This window comes from Hordeum vulgare, chromosome 7H (genome assembly GCF_904849725.1).
Source record: "Hordeum vulgare subsp. vulgare chromosome 7H, MorexV3_pseudomolecules_assembly, whole genome shotgun sequence".
NCBI classification, from domain to species: Eukaryota; Viridiplantae; Streptophyta; class Magnoliopsida; order Poales; family Poaceae; genus Hordeum; species Hordeum vulgare.
In genome coordinates this window covers 366,842,832-366,867,993 of record NC_058524.1, presented here as the reverse complement: position 1 = coordinate 366,867,993, position 25,162 = coordinate 366,842,832, and positions in this window count along the sequence as shown.

Here is a 25,162-nt window from a genome sequence, read left to right as displayed (position 1 = left end):
AAAGTTTTCACTATATTTTTGGAGGAAAAAACACTGATGTTGTATAGGTTATCTGATGATATTGGATCATGGTACTGGAATCGCTTGAAGCTGGAATTTCATCAAAAGTTTAATCTTATGCATCTAGTTCATCGTGATTGGAATTTTATTTATAATTGCTGGCCTCGTGAAGGAGAAAGCATCGCTCAATCTTGGGGGAGGCTAAAATCTATGATGCATACCTACCCCAATCATGAGCTCTCAATAGAAATGATTATACAAAAATTTTATGCTCGGCTTAGTGGAACTCGATTCTTCTTTTGTTGGTTCTTATATGAAAAATTCTATTGAATTTAAATGGGATCTTCTAAAGAGAATTAAGCACAAGTCCGAAGATTGGGAACTCGACAAAGGTAAAGAGCTAGGTATAAAGCTTATGTTTGTTTGTGTTAGATCTTTTATGGAAACCCATGCTTTTCATAAGTTTAGCAATAAACATGGGCTTGACTATGAGATAGTAGCTACTTTTTGCGAATCATTGAGTACTCATGTTTATCTCCCTAAGGAGAAGTAGTTCATATATAATCCACCTTCCTAAAAATTATTAGAGGAACCCATTAAAGTCTAGGAGGAAACAATTGTTTATCATGTTGATCCAGTTGTGCCTACTACTTATATCGAGAACCTCCTTTTCTTGTTAGGATTAGGAACATGCTAAAGCTACATCCGTGGTTAAGAAAAGTTATGTTAGAACACCCATACCCTCTGAACAACTAAATATGGATCCTAATATTGTTGAAGTTAAAGATCTCTTGATTGAAAATATTGATGGGAATGATTTTTTACTTCTGTGTTGAAGCTGCTAGAATTGCAAAGCTTGTTAGAAACGAGCAGGACATGCTACATAACAAAACAGTTGTTGGCATGCATGTTGTTTCTTCTAATATTGCAGATCATTTCTATCATGGTTTACGTGACATGGCTACTAATGTTAGTGTTATACCTTGTTATATAAAGAAATTATGGATGATGTAACACCCTCTAAGATTGAAGATACTGATGTCACTATTAAACTTGAAAACCGAGATACCATCTCCCAACTTGGGATTGTTAGAGATGTTGAAGTCTTGTGTGGAAAAGTCAAACACCCCACTGACTTCCTAGTACTTGGTTCTGAACAAGATAACTTTTGTCGCATTGTATTTGGTAGACCTTTCTTGAATATTCTTAATGCTGAAATTAATTGTGCCACACAGGAAATTAAAGTAAGCTTTGGTAATGAGTCTCGTCAATTTAGTTTCTCTAAATTTGGTAGACAACCACATGGTAAAGGGTTATCTAGTAAAAATAAATTGTGGTCCTTGCTTCTATTGTTGTGCCTCCTACAAATCCCTTAGAACAATATTTGCTAGATCATGCGAATGATATGCATATGAATGAAAGTAATAAGAAAGATGATATATTCCTTAGACAAACACCTATCCTCAAACATAATTTGCTTATTTATATCTTAGGTGGTCCTCTTCCACCAAAAGGAGATCCCGTGTTTGAGTTAAAGACATTGCATGTTACATCAAAATATGCTTATCTTGATGAAAAGACCATATATCATGTTATCACTAGTGCTAAAATTTTGGTGCATGAAAAAAAAAGATTACGCAAAACTCTAAAGAAGCACATGGCTGCTATTGGATATACTCTTGATGATCTTAAAGGCATAAGACCCACTTTATGTCAGCACAAAATTAATATGGAACCGGATGCCAAACATGTTGTTGGTCAAAAACGTAGCTTAAATCCTAAGATGAAGGAAGTAGCAAGAACTGAAATACTAAAGATTCTGGAAGCTTGTATAATTTATTCATTTGCTGATAGTAGATGGGTAGGTCATGTTCATTTTGTTCCTAAGAAAGGAGGTATAACTGTTGTTCCTAATGATAGAAATGAACTTATTCCACAAAGAATAGTAAATGGTTATAGGATGGTAATTGATTTCAAGAAATTGAATAACGCTACTTGAAAATATTATTACCCTTTGCCTTTTATTGATCAAATGTTATAAATATTATCTAAGCACACACACTTTTGTTTTCTTGATGGATAATATGGTTTCTCTCAAATACGTGTGTCAAAATAGGACCAAGAGAAAACTACTATCACAAGTCCTTTTGGAACTGTTGGAAATATGCCCTAGAGGCAATAATAAACTGGTTATTATCATATTTCCTTGTTCATGATAATCGTTTATTATCCATGCTATATTTGCATTGACTGGAAATTGAGATACATGTGTGGATACATAGACAACAGAGAGTCTGTAGTGAGCCTCTACTAGACTAGCTCGCTGATCAAAAATGGTTAAGGTTTCGTAACCATAGACATGAGTTGTCATTTGATAACGGGGTCACATCATTAGGAGAATGACGTGATGGACGAGACCCAATAGTAAGCATAGCATGTGATAGTATCATTAAGTTTATTGCTATTTCTTTCACATATCAAGTATTTGTTCCTAAGACCATGAGATAATGCAACTCCCTAACACCGGAGGAATTTCTTGTGTGTATCAAACAACATAACATACCTGGGTGATCATAAAGATGATCTACAGGTATCTCCGAAGGTGTCTCCTGAGTTGGCATGGATCGAGACTGGGGTTTGTCACTACGTTTGACGACGAGGTATCTGTGGTCCCACTTGGTAATAGAACATCACAAGAATCTTGCAAGCAATGTGACTAAGGAGTTAGTTATGGGATCTTGTACTAAAGAATGAGTAAAGAGACTTCCCTTTAAAGGGAATTGCATACAATATTGATTGAATCCCTAGCATCGTGGCTCAACCGAGGAAGATCTTTGTGGAATATGTAGGAACCAATATAGGAATCTAGGTCGCTCTATTGGTTGTGGGCCAGAGAGATGTCTCGGTCATGTCTACATGATTCTCAAACTCGTAGGATGTGCACAATTAATGTTCAGTGATGCTATTGTTGTATTGTGAACAAATGTTGTTTAGAGTCCCGGATGAGATCTCGGACTTCATGAGGAGTTCTCAAATGATCCGTAGGTAAATATTTATAAATGGAAAGTTCTATTTTGGTCGTTGTAAAAGTTTTGGGCATTACCGATAATGTACCAGGGTGCCGATAAGGTTCCAGGGGTCCAATGGGGAGTCCACCTTCCCCGATGGCCCACATGGGCCATAGGGGGTGCGCAATAGCCAGCTTGGGCAAGGTGCATCAGCCCCTAGAGGAGAATTATGCTTGGGGGAAAGAGTCCCAAAGGGACAAGGCACCTCGGAGGTGCCTTGGAGGAAGGGGAGGAGTCCCTTCCTTGTGAAGGGAGGACTCCTCCCTTGGCCACCGGCCCCTCCCTTGGAGGAGCGGTCAAGGATGCACCACACCACTCCCCATTGCCTCCTATATGTAGTGTAGGGGAGGGGAGGGCTGCACACACCAATTCCCACTACCTGGTGGCAGCCCTCCCTCTCCCGTTACTCTGTTTTCTCCTCAGATCGCGTCTACGGTAGCACTTGACGAAGCCATGCCGGGATTGCTCCACCACCATCTCCATCACGTCGTCGTCTGGTTGGGATAACATCTACTTCTCCTTCCTCGCTTGCTAGATCATTGCGGTGGATACCTCATCGAGCCGCATGCATGTTGAACGTGAAGGTGTCGTCCGTTCGGTGCTAGACCGAGACAGATCGTGATTGGATCACGAAGACGTTCGACTACATCAATCGCATTTCTTAACACTTCCTCTTAGCAATCTAAAAGGGTATGTAGACGCACTCCCCTCTCGTAGCTATACATCTCCATAGATAGATATTTGGTGTTTGTAGCAATTTTTTTGTGTCCCTTGCAAAATTCCCCAATGGTGGTATCAGAGCCAGGTTTATGCATAGATGATATGCAAGAGTAGAACACAAAGTTTTTGTGGGCGTTGATTTACATATTGCTTACCTCCCAAGTCTTATTTAGATTCGGCGGTATTGTGGGATGAAGCGGTCTAGACCAACCTTACTTGTCCACGTACAAGAGAATAGCTCCATCGACGAACATGCAACTTGTTTGCATAAAGGTGGCTGGCGGGTGTCTATTTCTCCTACTTTATTTAAATTGGATTCGACAGAGGCGGTCCGTGTAGTAGGTTAAATAGCAACTTCAATATCAAAGTTGTGGATTTGCATAGGTAAGGACGGTTCTTCCTAGTTGCCCGTAGCAGCCACGTAAAACTTGCAACAACAAAGTAGATGACGTCTAACTTATTTTTCAGGGCATTCTGTGATGTGATATGGCCAAAGACATGATTTGATATATTGAATGTATGAGATGATCATGTTTTGTATAGATTATCACGACTTCCATGTCGATGAGTACGACTACCGGCAGGAACCATATTATTGTCTTTAGTTATTTGTGCCATTTGTTTTACTTTATCGCTATGAGTTAGCAATAGTTGTAGAAACAATAGTTGGCATGACAACAACTTGACGACTCGATGATGGAGATCATGGTGTGATGCCGGTGACGATGGAGATCCTGCCGGAGATTTGGAGATGGAGATCAAAATCACAAGATCATGATGGCCATATCATGTCACTTATATGATTTTCATGTGATGTATATCTTTTATGCATCTTAGTTTGCTTAGGACGAGGTAGCATTATAAGATGATTCCTCAATACATTTCAAGATAAAATTATGTTCTCCCCAAGTGTGCACCATTGTGAAGGTTCATCGTTTCGAAGCACCTCGCGATGATTGGTTGTTATAAACTCTACGTTCGCATACAACGGGTGTAAGCCAGTCTGCACATGCAGAACACTGGGGTAAACTTGAAGAGCCTAGCATGTAGAGAAATGGCCTCTGAAGTTAGGAGACCGAAAGGTCGAACATGAGTCATACAGTAGAAATGATCAACACGGATATGTTCACCATTGAAACCACCACATATCACGTGACGATTGGACTTGGGTTGGTGGATTTGGATCATGTCACACTTAGACAACCTGAGGGATGTTAATTTGAGTTGGAGTTCTTTAGTAATATGATTATATGAACTCATTATCATATACATAGTCAAAATGTATTTGCAAATTATGTTGTAGATCAATAGCTCATGCTGTATCTCCCCTGTATTTTGATACGTTCCTAGATAAAACTAAGTTGAAAGATGATAGTAGCAATTATGTGGCTGGGTCTGTAACTCAATATTGTCCTCATTGCTGCAAAGAAGGCTTATATCCTTGATGCACCGCTCGGTGCACCACCCCCTCAAGCGTCGTTTGAGGATGTTGTGATCATCTGAGAGACACGTTTTTGATGACTACTTGATAGTTCAGTCTGTCATATAGTACGACTTAGAAATGGGGATCCAAAGACGTTTTGAACGTCACGAAGAATACGAGACTTTCGAAGAGCTGAAATTGGTATTTCAGTCTCGTGCCTGTATTCAGAGGTATGAGACCTCTGACAAGTTCTTTGCGTGCAAGATGAAGGAGAATAGCTCAATCAGTGAGCATGTGCTCAGATTGTCTAGGTGCTACAATCGGTTGAATCAAGTGAGAGTTAAGCTTCCAGATAAGATAGTGATTGCCAGAGTTCTCCAAGACATTTCCACCAAGCTACTAGATCTTATTGATGAACTATAACATGCATGGGATGGATAAGAACACCCCTGAGCTATTCACGATGTTTTACACTGCGAAGGTAGAAATGAAGAATGAGCATCAAGTTTTGATGGTTAGTAAAACCACTAGTTTCTAGAAAGCGCAAGGGAAAGAAGAGAAGCTTCGAGAATGGCAAGCCAGTTGTCGCTCCGGTGAAGAAACCCAAGGTTGTAACCAAACCCGAGACTGGGTGCTTCTATTGTAAGAGGGAATAGTCACTAAAGCGAAAATGCCCGAGATACTTGGTAGATAAGAAGGTTGGCAATGTCAACAAAAGTATATTTGACATACATGTTATTGATGTGTACCTTACTAGTGCTCGTAGTATCCCCTGGGTATTTGATACCGGTTCAACTTCTAATATTAGTGACTCAAAACAGGAGTTGCAGAATAAGCGAAGACTAGCTCAGGGCGAGGTGACGGTGTGTGTAGGAATTGTTTCCAAGGTCAATGTGATCACCATCGCATGCTCCATCTACATTCGGGATTAGTGTCAAACCTAAATAAATGTTATTTGGTGCATGTGTTGAGCATAAACATTATATTGATCTTGTTTATTGTGATATGTTTATTCACTTAAGTAAGAGAATGATGGTTGTTCTGTTTACATGAATAAAACTTTCTATGGCCATGCACTAATGTGAATGGTTTACAAATCTCGATTGTAGTAATACACATGTTCATAGTATTGATGCCAAAAGATGTAAAGTTAGTGATGATAGTACCTCCTACTTGTGGCACTGCCGCTTAGGTCATATTGGTGTAAAACGCATGAAGGAACTCCATGCCGACGGATCTTTGGAATCACTCGATTATTAATATCTTGAGACACGCGAACCATGCCTCATGGGGAAGATGACTAAAGACCCTGCTTTCCGGTAAGATGGAGCACGGATGTCACTTAATGGAAATAATACATATTGATGTATGTAGTCCAATGAATGTTGAAACGCGCATTGGATATCATTATTATCTTACCTTCAGAAATGGTTTGAGTAGATGTGTGTATATTTACTTGATGAAACACTAGTCTGAAATATTGAAAAGTACAAGTAATTTTAGAGTGAAGTTGAAGATCATCGTGACTAGAAGATAAAATGTCCGTGATATGATCATGGAGGTGAATATCCGAGTTACTAGTTTGGTATACATTTAAGACAATGTGGAAATTGTTGCACAACTCATGCCACCTGGAACACCATAGTGTAATGGTGTGTCTATACGTCATAGCCATGCCCTATTGGATACGGTACATACTATGATGTCTTTTACGGATTTTCCACTATCATTTTGGGGTTATGAATTAGATACAACCACTTTCAGTTTAAATAGGGCACCATCTAAATCCACTGAGATGACACCATATGAACTATGGTTTGGTAAGAAACCTAACCTGTCGTTTCTTAAGTTTGGGGTTGCGAAGCTTATGTCAGAAAGATTTAACATGATAAGCTTGAACCCAAAGCACAGAAGTGCATCTTCATAGGATACCCTAAGGTGACAATTGAGTACACCTTCTATCTCAGATTCGAAGGCAAAGAGTTTGTTGCCAAGAATGGATCTTTTCTAGAGAAAGAGTATCTTTTGAAAGAATTGAGTGGGAGGAAGGTAGAACTTAAGTGTTAAGACTTGTCTGGCAGGACCCAAATTGGTGTTAATTTGTAACAACTTAATAATAAAAAGCCTAGGGAATAGCTACCCCGAGGAAATTAATAAATAAGCCGGACCAGTGCTCCTCATGAGTGTGGGTCCAAAACTGTCAACCGCCGGTGGCTACCAGGGGCAACTCTGCAATTGGCCTAACGGAAGTTTGGAAAATCTGTCGTGTCCTGAGAACGAGATACGCGGCTCCTATCAGTATCGTCGACACGTCGGGAGGTCTTTCTAGATTTGTCTTACCTTAGCGATATATCTTGCGCATTGGGATTCCGGTGAGACTTTGGGTCTTCTCAGATTTGAGGTTTTCCTCTAAGGAATCTGACGAGATCACGAGTTTCGTGGTAGACGATTACTATGTGGCATGTGGTAATTTGTGATGGACTAGTTGGAGCACCCCTGCAGGGTTTAATCTTTTGGATAGTTGTGCCCGCGCTTATGTGGCAAACATGGATATTCTGTTAACATTTGGTTCTAGACAACTTAAAGTAATTCTAATAAAACTGCCAACTGAGTGCGTAACCATGACTGTCTCCTTCATAGATCCTTCTCTGATCAAGAACACAGTGGGGTTATGATTGACGTAAGTAGGTGTTCAGAATCACTTAGTGATCAACTTAGTCTTCGATCATCTTGTGTAGGCCACCATATGATAACTCTGTGCATCGTAAGATAGCCACCATATAAGCTTAGGTTGCTCCAAACTCACACACTTAACCTTCCTCACCCACTTAACTCAATTAGTCCTCGTAACTCACAGTTTACTACAAACACCCACAGGTACAAGTACCCCTGATGCAGGAGTTCTCGATGACAGTGAGCTGAAGTGGGAGTTCAATGAGGACAGCGGCAGGCTGTACGTGACTTATCCGGAGGACTGGAGGCCGTTGTTGGGGATATTACCTATGGGTAACCCGCCCTTAATGGGTCGGGTCACCAAAGGGGCGACTCACCATTAGCTACGCGTCCCATGGCCCAAGAGCTGAAGGGCGGTTCAAGAGATCGTGCGGATGATGGGATATCAAGGAAGAACCTGGTCGTGGGGGAGACGGCGACTTAGAGATAAGGAAAGCTACAAAGAGTAGAATGGCAGGACTTTGTAAACCCTAGGGCCTCGACCTGTATATAAAGGCGAGTCCCGGGGAGAGGTGAGGCGAGTTAGAGATAATCGAAAGCTAGGTCAGGCGAGTTACGCCCTCCTTGTAATTGAAACTACCATTAATCCACACAAAGCAATACGTAGGTTTTTACCTCTTCATGAGGGGCCGAACCTGGGTAAATCTGAGTCTCGCTTTCGCTCACCCCCTTTGAGTCGCCACCAAGATGCGATGGCTCCATCTCTAAGTCCTTTCACGAGGACATCTGTCGTGAAAAAACCACGATAGTTGGCGCCCACCGTGGGGTAACGCACAGTGGAGTTAAGTTCTTGAAGGGAGCCCTACCAGGGTTAGAAAGCTATGCGGTTAGCATCATGACTATGATCCGCCGCGGAAAGTACTACATCGACAACTCGTTGTGGGAGCCGGAGGCCGATTCCATCGAATCGGGCTACCAAGTCCCCTTCGGCAAGATCAACGTCTTCATCGGCATGATCGGGACGCCTGTGCCTGAGCCGGACATCTCCACCGACATCGTCGAGCCGGCCAGGTACGTCCTCCCCGTTACACGGCAGGACAGGAGTCACCATGTCTTCGTCGGTTTTACGCAGGGAGACGACGCGCAAGACGAAGTGGCGGGTCAGGAGATCACCCTTGTCAATTCTGATGGCGAGTCATCCAGGGGCGAGACGGAATCGATCCACCCTCTTAAGGAAGGATAGCTCGGGGGGCTGTTGTTGGCAATGGATCCCGAGGTCTTCGAGAGGTCTCACCGGCAAATCGCCATCTACACGGCGGGGTCAGCGGAGCCTCAGCAGAATAACTGGCAATAACGAGACCGGGGGAACATCCAAACCCCCAGCGCAAACCATGACGGAGCTGGCAGCGGACATCGCCAGCCTCATGGCGACTACAATCACGTCTGGAAATCAGGAGTCTGTCAACGCCGAGCTAACTAAAATGCGGGAGGCAATGGCCAAGGCCCAGTGGGACATGGAAGCAAAAGCCGCCAGGATTGATACGCAATGAGCCACGGTCGCAACAGAGATGGAGCGAGTGAACACTAAGGGCTGGCAGCTCGAGAGACAGCAGCGCACGTTTGACGCTGTTCACCAAAGGATACACAATGGGCGCATCCCGACCGACTTACACCCAACTCACCTTTTCGACACTCCGTGCACCCCCGGGGTGGGTCCAGATCGGCCTTTGCAAACCATCCCGAGGGGAGGAGCGGTTCCACCGCCCAATCCACCGCCGCCTCAGCTAATGGATGCCCATGCAACTCGGTTCCATACGCCACAGGGTCACTTCTCGAATCCCGTGGACAATGTGCTGGCAGCAACCCGCCACCTGGAGTCCCTTCCGATCTACGAAAACACCCCGACTGAGATAGAAGCGAGAAATGCCATCGAGATGCTAAAGACGGTTGTTGTTCAGCATGCACAGTATTCTCATAGCCTTGATCGGCTACACTCCACGCCTCAGGCAAGTCACACCAGAAGTCGCCATGAGGACTTCCCTGCAGTAACCAGCGGGCCGCGGCGACTCCCTCAACACGACCCGCTCAGGATGCCCGACACACGGCCCCAGGATATTGTGGATCCAGCGCAAGCCGCGCGGCACATAAAGCCAACGGCCGTGGTGGGTCAAGCCTACCCTGCTTACATGGCGTCACCTCCCGCGCCCCTGGAAGTAGGGGGTAAGCACATTGGGGTATCATGTCTCGCCCCAGCTTTGCGCAACGAGCGCATGTCGAAGGACTTCAAAGGGCCCAGGAAGGTTCCCAACTACTCGCCGGATCTCGAACCCGGGTCATGGATCGAGAGCTACGAACTCGGGATTTATATGCTTGACATAAGCGAGGCGGTCTGCGCTAAATACTTCACTATGATGCTTGAAGGGACGGCACGCACGTGGCTAAAAAATGTGCCGCCCAACTCCATCAACACTTGGGCGAAGCTGAAGGAGAGCTGCATCAAAAACTTCAGAGGGACCTGCAAGCGCCCAATGACTATCGTTGACCTGCAGCACTGCATCCAGCGGGCAGATGAGTCGGCCCACCATTGGACCCGACGAGTCACGGAAGTTATTCATTCATCAAAAGGCATTTCAGCGGCTCAGACGGTGTTGATCCTGGAGAAGGATTGCCATTACGAGCCTCTGGTACTGAAGCTAGGGAGACTTAAGCGAAAGGTACAGGACATGGGCGAACTAATGGATGCCCTTACCAGGTATAATGAGTCGGACGACACCAAGGATCCTGGAGAGGGCGATGACAAAATTAGCGCCGCCAGGAAGGGCGAGTTACACAAGGGCCATTCCCAGTTTCAAAACCGGGGCAATAACCACCATGGCGGGCATGGCAAGAAGCGGCAACAGGAGGGTCCTACGGCAATTGTTGCTAATACCAATACAGGCAGCGCAAACCCACGTCAGAAGAAGCAAGGCTTTAGTGGGAAGAAACCACGGAATTAACATGAATGCTTAAAGGCACGTGCCCGCAGCACGCCACGGCCGAAGGACCGGCGACTCACACGTGGGAAGATTGCTACGTGATGCTAGAATTTCGGGTCGAGGCGCTCAAGAGAAGTCCAGCCGGCGAGCAGGGCCAGCGACAGGAGCAACCCGGCGCGTCCGGGTCACGCCAGGTCGCGTTCGGGGGTTTCCCTAACCAAGGACCATAGGGCGGGTCGCAACACAATGCTGGCCAATACCAAGTTCATAACCAGCAGTACCACCTACCCAGAGTTTTCCAACAACCCCCCCCCCCCCCCCGCGCAAGGAGACCCCCAGTGGCACGAGGATCGGTGCGGGTTCCAAAATAACCCCAAACAATTGAACAGTGGGCAGTACCACGTGTTCACCACCAACACTTGTAAGCGGGATCATAAGGTGAAGGATAGACCTTTCATAGCTGAGCCGGCGCTCCCTCGATAACTTCACTGGTCCGAGCAATCCATAACATGGAGCAAGGAAGACCATCCACCCCGAGCGGACAACCCTGGCGACTTAGCCTTGGTCGTGGCTCCCCAAGTCGGGGATACACCCTTTCCAAGGTCCTCACGGACGGAGGCAGCAGCATCAACATCCTATATTTCGACACTTTTCGGCGGATGAACCTCTTGGAGAAAGACCTGATGCCATCATCCACACTCTTGGCCGGCATTGTTCCCGGCAAGTCGGCATAACTGATTGGGCAAATTAAGCTTAAAGTGGCTTTTGGCACGGAGTCGAATTACAGGAGCGAGTCCCTCCTGTTCGAAGTGGTCAAAATCAAGAGCCCCTATCATGCGATGTTTGGACAGCCGGCGTATGCCAAATTCATGGCCCGCCCATGCTATGTTTACCTCAAGCTCAAGATGCCTAGACCAAAGGGCCCTATTACCATCCACGGCGACAGGAAAATAGCCCAAGAGTGTGAAGAAGGAGACCCGGCTTATGCCGAGTCGGCTTGCGCAGATGAGGAACTCAAGTTTCACCAATCCAATGTCGACCCGGCGGACATGACGCCGTTCAAAAGGTCGACCATCGATTTTGAACCGTCGCTCAAGTTTAAACCAACGGACGACACCAAGGTTATCGACTTTACTCCAGGCGACTCCACCAAGCAGTTCACTATTGGGGCGGGTCTCGACCCCAAATAGGAAAGCACGCTCATCGAATTCATCCGTGAGAACTCGGACAACTTTGCATGGAAACCTTCTGACATGGCGGGTGTATCGAGAGAATTCGCTGAGCACCATCTTAACACTGACCCTAGAGTTAAGCAAGTTCGGCAGTACCTTCGCCGGTTTAGCGAAGAACGTCGTAAGCCGATCGGAGAGGAAGTAGCCCGGCTCCTTGCCGCTGGGTTCATCATCGAGGTTTTCCATCCTGAATGGCTGGCTAACCCGGTCCTGGTGCTCAAGAAGAATGGCACTTTCGGCATGTGCATTGATTACACCGACCTCAACAGAGCATGTCCGAAGGATCCCTTCGCCCTTCCCCGCATTGATCAGATTATTGATTCGACGGCGGGTTGCAAACGTCTATGTTTCTTGGATGCTTATTCAGGATACCATCAGATAAAAATGGCGGTGGCGGATCAGGAGAAGACAGCCTTCATCACCCCATTCGAAGCTTTCTGTTACGTGTCCATGCCATTTGGGCTAAAGAGTGCAGGGGCGACTTAACAACCCTGCATCCAAAACTGCTTACACAACCAGATAGGCCGTAACGTCCACGCTTATGTGGACGACATCGTGGTCAGGTCTCACCGCAAGGAGTCGCTCTGGGAGGATCTCAAGGAAACCTTCAACAACCTGCGCGTTTACCAGATGAGGCTTAACCCCACCAAGTGTGTTTTTGTTGTCCCTGCGGGGAAGTTATTGGGTTTCCTGTTATCAGAGCATGGCATTGAGGCCAACTCGGACAAAATTGAAGCAATTACCTCGCTTGGGAAACCAGCCAACGTCAACCAGGTGCAGCACATGGCGGGTCGAATCGCGGCCTTGAGCCACTTCATAAGTCGCCTTGGGGAGAAGGCCATCCCTCTCTACCAGCTGCTCAAGAAAACTGATCATTTTGTATGGATGGACGAAGCCGATGAAGCCTTGAAGCGACAATTAGCTAACCCGCCAGTGTTGGCGGCTCCGGCAGACAAGGAACCTATGCTTTGTACATTGGAGCCAATTCCAAAGCGGTCAGCGTGGCAGTAGTTGTCGAGCGAAAGGAAGAAGGAAAGGAGTACCCGGTCCAGCGACCGGTGTATTTCATCAGCGAGGTCCTCACCCTCTCCAAGCAATGCTACCCACATTGGCAAAAGTTGGTTCTTGGGGTGTTCATGGCGAGTCGAAAGCTGAAATATTACTTCCAGGAACACCCGATCACGATCGGCAGCTCCGCCCCCCTCGGCGACATCATACAAAATCGAGAGGCTACTCTACGGATTGCTAAGTGGGCCATCGAGCTCGGATCCCATCAGGTGCGATATACGCCTCAAACGGCCATCAAATCTCAAGCACTCGTGGACTTCATCAGTGATTGGACAGAGTTACAAATCCCTGAGGAGCGACCAGATCTTACGTATTGGACCATCTATTTCGATGGGTCCAGACAGTTGGAAGGCTCGGGGGCTGGTGTGGTGATAACTTCGCCTCAAGGTGACAAATTTTGCTATGTCCTTTGGCTCATGTTTCCATGTACCAATAATGCAGCAGAATACGAAGCTTTGCTCCATGGTTTGCGACTAGCCAAAGAGATGAATCTCACACGAGTGAGATGTTTGGGCGATTCGGATTTGGTGGCGCAGCAGGTTTCTGGAACCTGGGATTCATGAGACCCTCTGATGGCGGCTTATAGACGAGCCATGTCAGATGTGGCAGGTCATTTCAACGGTTATCAAGTAGATAACATCGACCCACGGCTTACTGAAGCAGCGGATGCTCTTTCTCGCCTTGGTTCACAGCGTAAGCCAGTTCCTCCCAATGTCTTTTTGGATGTATTACATAACCCTTCAGTGAAACTTCCTTCGGAGGAGGATTTAGCGGTACCGGACCCCGAGTCTCAGCTCGTGGCGGCTGTTCATGCCACTCCAGATTGGGCGATCCCTTACTTGGCGTACCTCACGAGAGGCGAATTACCAGCCAACGAGTTTCTAGCTCGTCAAATCGTGTGTCGGTGTAAATCCATGGTCATACACAATGGCGAGTTACACAAATGAATCACCTCGGGGGTATTTCAAAGATGCGTTTCTTCTGAAGAAGGATGTACGATCCTCAATGAGATTCACGCGGGCGACTATGGTTATCATGCTGGGTAATGATCCTTGGTTTCTAAAGCTTTCAGACATGGATTTTATTGGCTAACGGCTCACGCAGACGCAGAGGAGATCGTTCGCCGATGTGATGGCTGCCAAAAGTTTGGACGTCAGATGCATGTGCCGGCTCGGGAATTGCGGATGATACCAATCACTTGGCTGTTTGTAGTCTGGGGGCTTGATATGGTCAGTCCCTTCAAGATGTCTTCCACCAAAAAGACTCACTTGTTGGTGGCGGTTGACAAATTTACCAAGTGGGTGGAGGCGGAACCTGTTAGCAGTTGTGACGCTGATACGACAGTCAAATTCCGGAAGAAACTGATTTTCAGATTCGGTTACCCTCATAGTATCATTACTGATAATGGTACTAACCTATCCAAAGGTGCAATGCAAGAGTTCTGTTCACGAGAGCATATCCGGCTTGAAGTTTCCGCGGTTACGCATCCCCAGTCTAATGGACAGGCAGAGAGGGCGAATCAGGAAATATTGCGGGGGATTAAGCCTCGGCTCATGGTACCTTTGGAATGTACACCAGGATGTTGGGTTGAGGAGTTGCCATCAGTACTGTGGAGTATCAGGACGACTCCAAACCGCTCCATGGGTTTTACTCCTTTCTTTTTGGTCTACGGGGCAGAAGCGGTGTTACCAAGTGACATCAAACATGATTCCCCACGAGTTGCCGCCTACGTGGAGCAGTACAACGAGTTGGCGCAACAAGACTCGTTGGACGCCTTGGAGGAGGAACGTGACTTGGCCACGTCACGGTCGGTGATGTACCAATAGGACTTGCGACGTTACCATAGTCGTCGGGTTAAGAGCCGATCTTTCCAAGAAGGCGACTTAGTGCTCCGTTTGATTCAAGATCATACTAGTATGCACAAGCTATCACCTCCATGGGAAGACCGTTTGTCATCAGCAAGAACCTTCGGAACAGCTCATACTATTTGGTGGATCTTCGCCCAAATCGGCCAACTACAGAGGTTGAGACAACTCGCCCTGGAACATAGCCCATCTGCGGCCTTACTACACTTAGAGCCATGAGCTCCCACTTTTTTATTTATCCTTTTTTTAGCAGATTGTAATCCATGAATTATGAAAGCAATAAAGCCAGCACCCACGAACTTCGGGATCCTTTGCCGTTTCAGCTTTTGAAAGCATGAGTCTTTATTGTTTTATAACTCGCCCAAACATGGACGCTATTAAAGTCAAAGAGTGTAAGTCTCCATGGTGCACTTACTTCAAAACTGGGCTTTGATAAAAGCCAAAGAGGACCAACGTTGCCACGTCGCACAGTCAAAACATAGGCGCCTTATATGGTTTTGAGAATTAAGCCGGCTTACTTGGGGGCTACTAGTCCCCAAGTCGTTTTGCAGTAAGAGCGTATACGCTTCTGTAATCCTATGCCTGGTTTATTCCTAAATCATAGGTCACTTGGGGGCTTCCACTCATTGAGTTCAGCCTGAATACCCTCTTGGCTAGCGAAAAATAACCGCATTACACATGTTTATACTGGACTGTGTGTTGAACAAGTCGCCACATGGACCTATGTACTCAAGGCGAGTCAATCCGTTATTTGGACCCTGAACTCGCCTTGGTTAAAACATCAAAGGTACCGGCCAGAGTCACACATGGGAAATAGAGAAACCATTGGTTCATTGAACCTGCTTCACAGAAGCTTGACTCGCGCCTGATCAGCCGGTCTAAAACAACAAGGCTTTTTCACAAAAGCTTCCTAAGGGTAACACTAGAGTTTTGCAAACTTGTCTTATCCTATTGCAACTCACTGAGTCAGTAAATTTTTTACCTCTTGATGACAAGATCACAAGGTTTCTTAACACATCTTTGAGACGGCTTTGATTATAACTCGCACCGGCTCATATTTTTCGCCATAACCCGGGGGCTGATTTATTTCTCGCCATACCCCGGGGGCTAATTTATTTCTCGCCATGATCGAGGTGGCTGGTTTGTTACTGGCCATGCACTCACTGACTCGGCTGCTAATTTTCCTAACATACCAGGAAAAAATTTATTTGTCACACTGAGACATTACTTGGTTTATCAAACATTGCAGGTGACTCATGCATAAATTCAAGGACTACCAGTGGTTTCATCAAAAAACAATACGACATACTTGGTGTTTCACACACACTAACAAGGCTATTACATGGCTCGCATGGCCATAATGGTTGTCATCCCCCAGTGAAGGAAGGATCCATGAGCGAATCAGACCGCCGTCGAGTCACCTTGCTTTGAGCTCTCCCCGCCTTCGGTTCGTAAGTCGCCCAGCTTCCAGTTACACTTGAACAAGGCAACGAACTCGTCTTCATCATCAAGGAAGAGAGATAGGTCCATGTCAAGATCAAAAGGATTCTTGGGCCGGCTAGGAACGAGGCTAGCAGTTTCGTATGAAGGAGGCGTCACCTTCATTTTGTTCTCGTCATAGGCGGCTTGGTATTCGTTCAGATCTAAACTGGCTGCCAGCTGAGTCACCGCATAGCGAGATTCTACGATGGTTCGGTGATAGTCCACCTCAGTGAATTCTGACCCGTCATCTTTCAGCTCGGGGTAGCCGGCGGCTATTTCCTCGGTTTTGAGCTCAGGGGCGTACGCTAAGCACCGACTCAGGGTGTTCAACACTCCCTTTCGGGCGGCTCATCTTTTTAATTCCTCTATCTGAGGAGGCAATGTAGACACGAAGCCGAGCATCTGCTTGATGGTCATCACTGGTCCCTTGTTGCCCATCACTGCCCTGATTGTCAGCACGCCCCCGGTGTAAAGCTGCTCCGCGAAGGTATATATGGCTTTTAACTTAAGCAGGCAGTCGTCTGGCGCGGCTCATGCACCTGCAAAGGATAACACTTACCAAACATGGCGACTGTCATATTGGACACATGCTTTTTTAAGCCGGTTAGCTCTTGCTGGGCTGCTTCCAATTTCTCCTCGGCACGCTTAAGAATGGCGGCTTGATCGGCCTTGGCTTTCTTATCAAAAAAATTCTGGTCAGCCTTCATCTTCTCCTGCTCAGCCTGTAGTAAGTGGAATTTCACCTCCAACTCGAAGTGGGCATCATGTTGTTCAGCCAGATTTTTCTTTAAGTCCACCACCGCCGACTCAGTCTGTATCATAGACTCCTGCACATCAAATTTGGGGAGACAAGTTTCAGCATAACTGCAAGCAATCCTCCTGATACTTGGGGGCTAATGTATGACTTTTATCAAAATCATACTGTATGCAAAACCCGACTCATCTTCCAAAAGATGACCCGACCCTTGGGGGCTACAGGTTGAAGCTTTCTCTCTAATACAAGACCCGGCTCATCTCCCAAAAGATGACCCGACCCTTGGGGGCTATAGGTTGAAGCTTTCTCTCTAAAACAAGACCCGGCTCATCTTCCAAAAGATGACCCGGCCCTTGGGGGCTACAGGTTGAAGCTTTTTCTATAATACAAGACCCGGCTCATCTTTCAAAAGATGACCCGGCCCTTGGGGGCTACAGGTTGAAGCTTTCTCTCTAAAACAAGACCCGGCTCATCTTCCAAAAGATGACTCGGCCCTTGGGGGCTATAGGTTGAAGCTTTTTCTATAATACAAGATCCGGCTCATCTTCAAAAGATGAGCCGGCCCTTGGGAGCTACATGTTGAAGTTTTTTATCTAAAATACAAGACCTGGCTCATCTTTCAAAAGATGACCCCGCCCTTGGGGGCTACAGGTTGGAGATTTTTTATTCAAAGAACCGGCTCATCTTTTAAAAGATGAGCCGGCCCTTCGAAGGCTAATGGGTGCAGGCAAATACATCAACATACATACCTCATGTGTAGTCCTCATAAGACGGATCAAGCTCTTGTTCAGTTCATAGTCCCTCTCCGGATGACTTGTGAAGCCGGAACAAAGTTGGTTGAATTCCATCTTCTCATATTGGGGGAGCTTGAGGGTGTCTGTGTCTTCGTCAAGAGAATGGCAAGTTGCCTTGGAGGTATGCTTGGAAAGCACTGCAGTCTGAGCAGTGGAGTAGCCAATGCCAGTAACCACGACGTCTGGATCATCAGTCACCTTGAGAGGGCTTGCCGGGTTACTCATACCAGCGGTCTCCTTCAAAATGATGGGCGAGTCATCCCGGGCTTCGAGAATATCGTCCGCAGGAATATCAAGAGCCGTCGTTTGCTCTTCGTCAGTCTCAGGAACAGAGGTGCTCGTGCCTAAGGCGTGAGATGTTCGGAAAACAGAAGGTGGGTCGCCGGTTTTTCTTCTCTTTGCTTGTGCCCTGCGACAAAAGCACCAAGATTAAAAGCACATATCATTGTTTAGAAAAAAAATGGATTAACAAAGAAGACTTACCCTTGCACACGAATCATCGGCAGGAGAGCAGATATTGCTGAGTCGCCAGATGTAGGAGGAGAAGTCTGACAGAACAAAGGCTTGAAGTTTACAAAGTGGCGAGTCATATTTTACACGACAAAGGGTATGAGAAAACAAGGATATACCTCGTGGGTACGTTTCCGACTGGTTGTCTTGTCAGGCAGTCCGGTGATTAAGTCGCCAGAGCGACTACGGGTCTTGCACGTGGGGGTAAACCTTGCTTTCTTCAAAAGGAAATCAAGGTCCATATAAGCATGTGGGTGAGACATGGGCACTTTTCTGTAGATCCGCCTGGCTGGTCTAGGGGAAGGAGAAGGTGAGTCGGAAGAAATGGAAATTACCTCGACTACATCATTTTTGCTCTCATGGTCCTCGCCCTACACATAAGGATGCATGGTATAAACGTAAGTCGGAACACATAGCTGATGAGTAAGGGAGAAATCTTACCTCTGAGTGTGCCTCATCTGCTTATGAGTCGCCAACAAAAGATGAATCTTTGGTGGCGGCTTTCCTTTTGCTCACCGTCTTCTTCTTTTTGGGCGGCGGCTTGGTGGACTTCGAGGTGGCCGCTTTGGGGCCCCTTCGCCAAAATACATCGGTTTTCTGATGGATAGAGGCAAATCTTAAGCCAAAAACATTGTTAAGCATAAAAAAGACAAATGGCGGCTTGGATTCTTACTGGTGGCACCGGGTTGGCGCGGCAGAAGGCTTTAAGACCAATCTTGGCGCATTCTTCCAAGGTCTCGCTGGTTAGTTTCTTGATGACTCCGACAATTTCGCTCTCTTAGAGTCTGTGGCGGCTGACGCACTGTGGATGGTCTACTGTACCATCGTAGTCATACATCAGCCCATCATGGCGACTCAGGGGAAGGATGTTCCATTCTATCCAGCAGCGCAATAGGTCGATCCCAATGATCCCATTGTTGTTCAGAGATTTCAACTCAGAGAAGATTGGGATAAACTCCGAATCTTCCTCTTCTGTGAGTTGTCAGGAAATTTGAAGTCCATGGGCAGGTGGTCTTCTCTGAAGCCCGGGAGAGGGTTCTCGCCCAGTGGAGAAGTGTCTCGGCAGTAGAACCATGACTTGGCCCTGCCTTTGGGATGGCTGGGCAGAAGAACTGTCGAAAATCCACGTTCGCGGTGTCTTTGGATATTGACTCCTCCGAGCTCATGGTTGGGACCGTTAGGAAACTCGGCCTGGCGGTTTAGATGGAAAAAGTTCCAAAATAAGGGGATCATGCGTTCTCTCTGCAAAAATAGTTCACAAAAGACCTGGAACTGGCATAGCTTGCTGATGGAGTTGGGTCCCAGATCTTGAGGATGGACATTGAGGAAATGCACGACGTCCCGGAAAAACTTTGACCCGGGCGGTTTAAAACCGCGCTCAAGGTAATCGATAAATATTACTACTTCTCCTCGAGCAGGGTTGGGAGTCAACTCGCCCGGGGCAGTTCTCCAACCAATGGTTTCCTTGCTATCAAGGAGGCCCGCCTTAACAAACTTCTCAAGTGTGGCATCCTCGATTTTGGTTGGAAACCAGTCACACCTCGTAATGGCCATGACTACAAAAGAGAGGGGAACGAGGCAACTCAGTAAAAAACTAGGAAATGTTCTAACCCGCCGGTATGGGTCTACGGTGTTCAGAAAATATTTGGTAACCCGCCAAATGGTTGACGTACATCGCAGCCCGTTATTTGGGCGACTCATGGGCATATTTTCAAAGGTATTATAGCTCGCCCTTCAAACTGGAAGAGAAGGTGTCATAACTAGGGCAATAAAACTAAGTTGCTATGAAGGCTGGAGCTAAACGGCGACTCTCACAGGTGTTTTCTTCCTTAGAGATATTCTCAACAGATGAACAAACATGTTTCTAAAGATAGGCAGTAAGTTGTGGATCTACGGACAGGTCAAACTAGAAGTATATTGCCTGGAATAATGATAGTGAACTATGCACATAACACAGCGACAGTGTTGGGTCTGCAGTATGTAGGTTTAAGTTGGCGAAAGGGCATGATTAAATGGCTGAAGCCTGCTATTGCCTAAGGTCAATCAGGAGAGCATGAAACGGATCTAAAACATATAAGGGTGTTCATCGCATTGTGGAAGCTAGTTTGCAAGAGGCTACAATCATGGCGTTCTCGGCCTAACCCTAAATGAAGGGAAGGTGTGTACCTGAGAGAAGGAGATCGGTGCCGGGGACGAATGCTCGGTGCTTTGTGTTCCTTGACGCCCGGAAGGTCGCGGTCGATGAAGAAGCTCCAGGAGCCGGAGACGACGCCGGGGCGCTGGTGCTCGGAGACGAAGTGCACGATGAAGACGAGGTGGAGATGGAGGTTGGTGACGGGGTCTCTTTCCCCCCATTTCCCTTATTATTTAAAGGACAGGAATGGAAGTCGAGACTGTCGAGGCGGAAATCGAGGCGGAACAAGTCAAAGATTGCGAGATGACGCCTAGATTTTCGGGATAAGCAATTATGAACAAAAGATCCGTTGACGGTTACGGTGTTAGGAGCCCTGGAACAAAGGGGACGAGGTGACGCCATTCAATACTACATGGCGACTCGGATCAAGAACAATGGATGGCGACTTAACATTCGCCGAAGTTTAGAAATGAGGAGAGTCACCCCAAGTTGATGGGAGTTTATTGACATGAATGAATTCAAGACAATCTGGGGCCTAATGTTGGGGATATTACCTATGGGTAACCCACCCTTAATGGGCCGGGTCACCAACGGCGCGACTCACCATTAGTTGTGCGTCCCATGGCCGAGGAGCTGAAGGGCGGTTCAAGAGATCGTGCGGATGATGGGATATCAAGGAAGCTCGTGATCGTGGGGGAGACGACAACTTAGAGATAAGGAAAGCTACAAAGAGTAGAATGGCGGGACTTTGTAAACCCTAGGGCCTCGACCTGTATATAAAGGCGAGTCCCGGGGAGAGGTCAGGCGAGTTAGAGAGAATCGAAAGCTAGGTCAGGCGAGTTACGCCCTCCTTGTAATTGAAACTACCATTAATCCACACAAAGCAGGACATAGGCTTTTACCTCTTCACGAGGGGCCGAACCTCGGTAAATCTGAGTCTCGCTTTCGCTCACCCCCTTCGAGTCGCCACCAAGGTACGATGGCTCCATCTCTAAGTCCTTTCATGAGGACATGTGCCATGACAAAACCACGACAGCCGTGGTCGTGATCGTGGGGCCAGCATGCGGGATATCATAGCTTTTCCTGTTTATCTTGTCTGTAGCTGGTCCTTTCCATGTTCGTAATAAAGTGTGATTGTTTGACTGTATGACTATGTTCTTATCAGATGGCAAGTGTATGCCCTACTTGTCACTCTTTCAGTTATTGTAATGTTATGATTATCTCGCTTGCGAAACGCGTAGATGCGCCTCGTTCCCTTTTCAGGCCTCGCCCCCAATAAGGAAAGGGCCGCATCTTAGTCGTTACAAGTTGCGACCGGTTGTAGTAGTTAGGAGGAGACACTCAGAATAACCAGGGCCTTACCGGTCTCAAACCGCTGCAAAACAGAAGTTTGGGCAAGGTTGGAGCGGTAGTTTGCGGTAGTTGACCGGTTGTACCGGTTGACCAATAGTTGACCGGTTGTACTAGTATTCCTGCGCTATGCACTATCCCTCTCCATGTTCTTGGGGTCCATCTTGTTGCTTCCCTTCTTCTTGGTACCTAAGCACACAAAGTGTCTCCGCTTGAGGTAGCATCCATGTCTCGGGGGTACCAAATGGTGAATCACTAAGGAGTGATGTCACATCGGTTTCGATGGCGGATGCTCCGCGTCACAAAACGTCGAACACCTTACGGGTGTGGTGGAAGAAGTTAATCGGTAAAGAGCCACGTGTGTCACCTAGTCCATCCAGTATGACTATCGATGGGCGATCACGGAACAAGGACGTTGGGCTTGATGCTCCCGGCAGCAGCAGAGGCAAGGGGTGTAGCTTGGCCATGGAGATTGTAATGCCCAAGATGCGGTCCTATCCTTACTTTGGCTTGAGGGACTCGATAGGGATAGAAGTGCATCTCGTCATTTCGCAAGAATGGTATCATTAAAATACATGTAAAGATGAGATGAGTATATGGAATTGTCTCACACTCGCCACAAGCTAAATCATTAACATCTCAATACAATCATACATTCAACAACCATTCAGAAGAGCAGGGTCCGACTATGGACGAAATAAAACGATAAAAAAGCGACATCCATCCTTGCTAATCCCAGGATGTCGCCATAGAACCCATTCTAGATCGAGCATGAAGAAGAAGAAGAAGAACTCCAAATAAAACAACCATCGCTCTCACGTGAAAGCATCACATCATCTGTACATGCAACTGTTGTTGTAGTAAACTATGAGCCACATGGACTCAACAATCTCATTTCCAAAGGTATCAATACTAGCAAAGCTTAATGGGTGAGGTATGGTTAAGTAGTGAGGCTGCAACAAGCACTAAGCATTTGTTTTAGTGGCTAACTTACGAGTACAAGAATAAGAAGATTGATCTATGAATAAACGGACATGAATTATTAATGATGAGGAAGTGATCCTGAACACCTACTTACGAGTCAAACAGAACCCCACAATGTTCCCTTCTTGGTTCAAACCTCACAAGAAGAGACGGTCACAGTTACGCACACGATTGGTGTATTTTAGTTGAGTTTACTTCAAGTTTGCTATGACCAGGTGTTAAACAAGTTTCCAAGTTGCCACATAACCGCATGCATAGCTTTCCGAAACATTTAACCCTGCAGGGGTGCTTGTCGGGCCTCCGTGACCGGGGGTACCAGGCTCATCGACCTGCAGCCCTAGGCGCGATGCACCTGGCAGACATGGTTCGGCCCATCGACAAGCCCGACAAGGAAGAACCTCGCGGTGGCCCTCGCCTCGCGAGGCGGGCACCTGGGGATTACCACCAAGGATCACAAGGGATTGCCCGCTACGAGGATGCGTCCCGAGGCTACCCATGAGGCTTTCATGGGGCGGGCCCGCCGAGGGCAGCCTCAGAGGGCCCTGTGACCATGCGCCTCCACGTAGGTGATGCAGGCTGCAAATGCGGCGCACGAGAGCTGCGAGCGAACACGGATAGGGAGGATTTCCACTTCTGTGCTAAGGAAGCGGGGCCAGCTGGCGGGATCCCAAAGCAACTCCCAAAGGTTTCCGGATCAGTGCAAGAAGACCAAGGTGGGGGCTCGGCGGGATGGAGGTCACCCCCAAGCCCACCAACGCGTCCCAAATAAAGGTGTTTTGCAGGCGAAGACCACCTTTGTCAGGGCGGACTGCAGTCATGTCCCCATTCAAAATGGGTGTTGTGGCAACCCTTCCCGTTGGGTGTGTTTTCAGGGGAAGAGGACCAAGGCCAGTATAAAAGAGAGGCCCGACCTCCGTAGCGAGGGATCCAATCCCCGTCATCTCCACTAGGGCAAGAACCTGCCTTTGTACTCGTCTTCCACCTCAAGTTATCTAGACAAGCAGGAGTAGGGTTTTAGACCGCAAGGTGGACCGAGCCTAGGTCAATTGCTCGCGTGTTCTTGTTTGCTTTCCTTAAATCGAGCCACCGGAGTGTCGCCATGAAGTCAACGGGTGGAATAGGGTAGGAGGGCGAGCGCACCCTAGAGTTTGAACCTTCCTGGGTCCATGGAGACCCGATTCCGACACTTGGCGTGCCACGTAGGGGTGCGAGGCCATCCTCCAGCTCTAGTTTCATCTCCAGATTCGCCAACCCCATGGCCGACGCCTACCGTGCGCATCCTAAGCGCTCGGTGCCGAACGGCCGCTACCAGCCCACCAGCGTCATGGACACCATCGTCTTCGCCCCCGAATCACGAGGGCGGTAGGGCTTCTTGTGCCACCAGCGCAGGAAGCAGACCGCCATGTTGTGTCCCCCTCGACGTCTGTCTCAGCCTACGTTCACATGAGGGACCTGAACACGCCGGACGCGCTGCTCATGGCGAGCTAGCTAGGTTGCCACCGCTCCACGGATGGAGGGTACGACGCCTGGGTAGACCACACTGCCTAACTCATCACCATCGCCACGAAGGCCTTGGTGCCATACGCCCCGCTTCGGCCCCCGACGTCCGACGCAGGGGCTCATCCTATAAGCCCCCCCCCGGTGGCTCGATCGATCCATAGCCAAAGAGGCCCTAGCAAGTCCTGCCTCACGCTGTACTCCTGATCCTCTGGGTCCCGATGACCGGCTTCGTGCCACTGCTGGACCCCCGTGGTGGCGCGCCTCGAGAGGCCGATAAGATGTTCGGTGCCCATCACAACGTACACACCCACAACACGGAGGTTTGCCACGTGGTTGGGACCTCCCACTGCAAGCATCGAGACCGTGCCCGTGCCTCCAACTGCGGAGGTGACCGCGACAGCGGGGGAAGAGGCGACCTCGGTGACCACTTTCGCCAACCCCCGGGTGACTGTGGAAGCGGTCTGCCCCAAAATGACGTTTGGCGCAGATAACCTCGCATCAAGCGCCACCAAGACAGCATCGCCTTGCCGCCATAACCACGGCCCCCTGGGAGAGGGGTGCCGCGGCGGTCGCTGGTGTCATGGACCTCGCTCTGCAAGCCTGCGCTCACTCCCCTCCGATGTAAGGAGT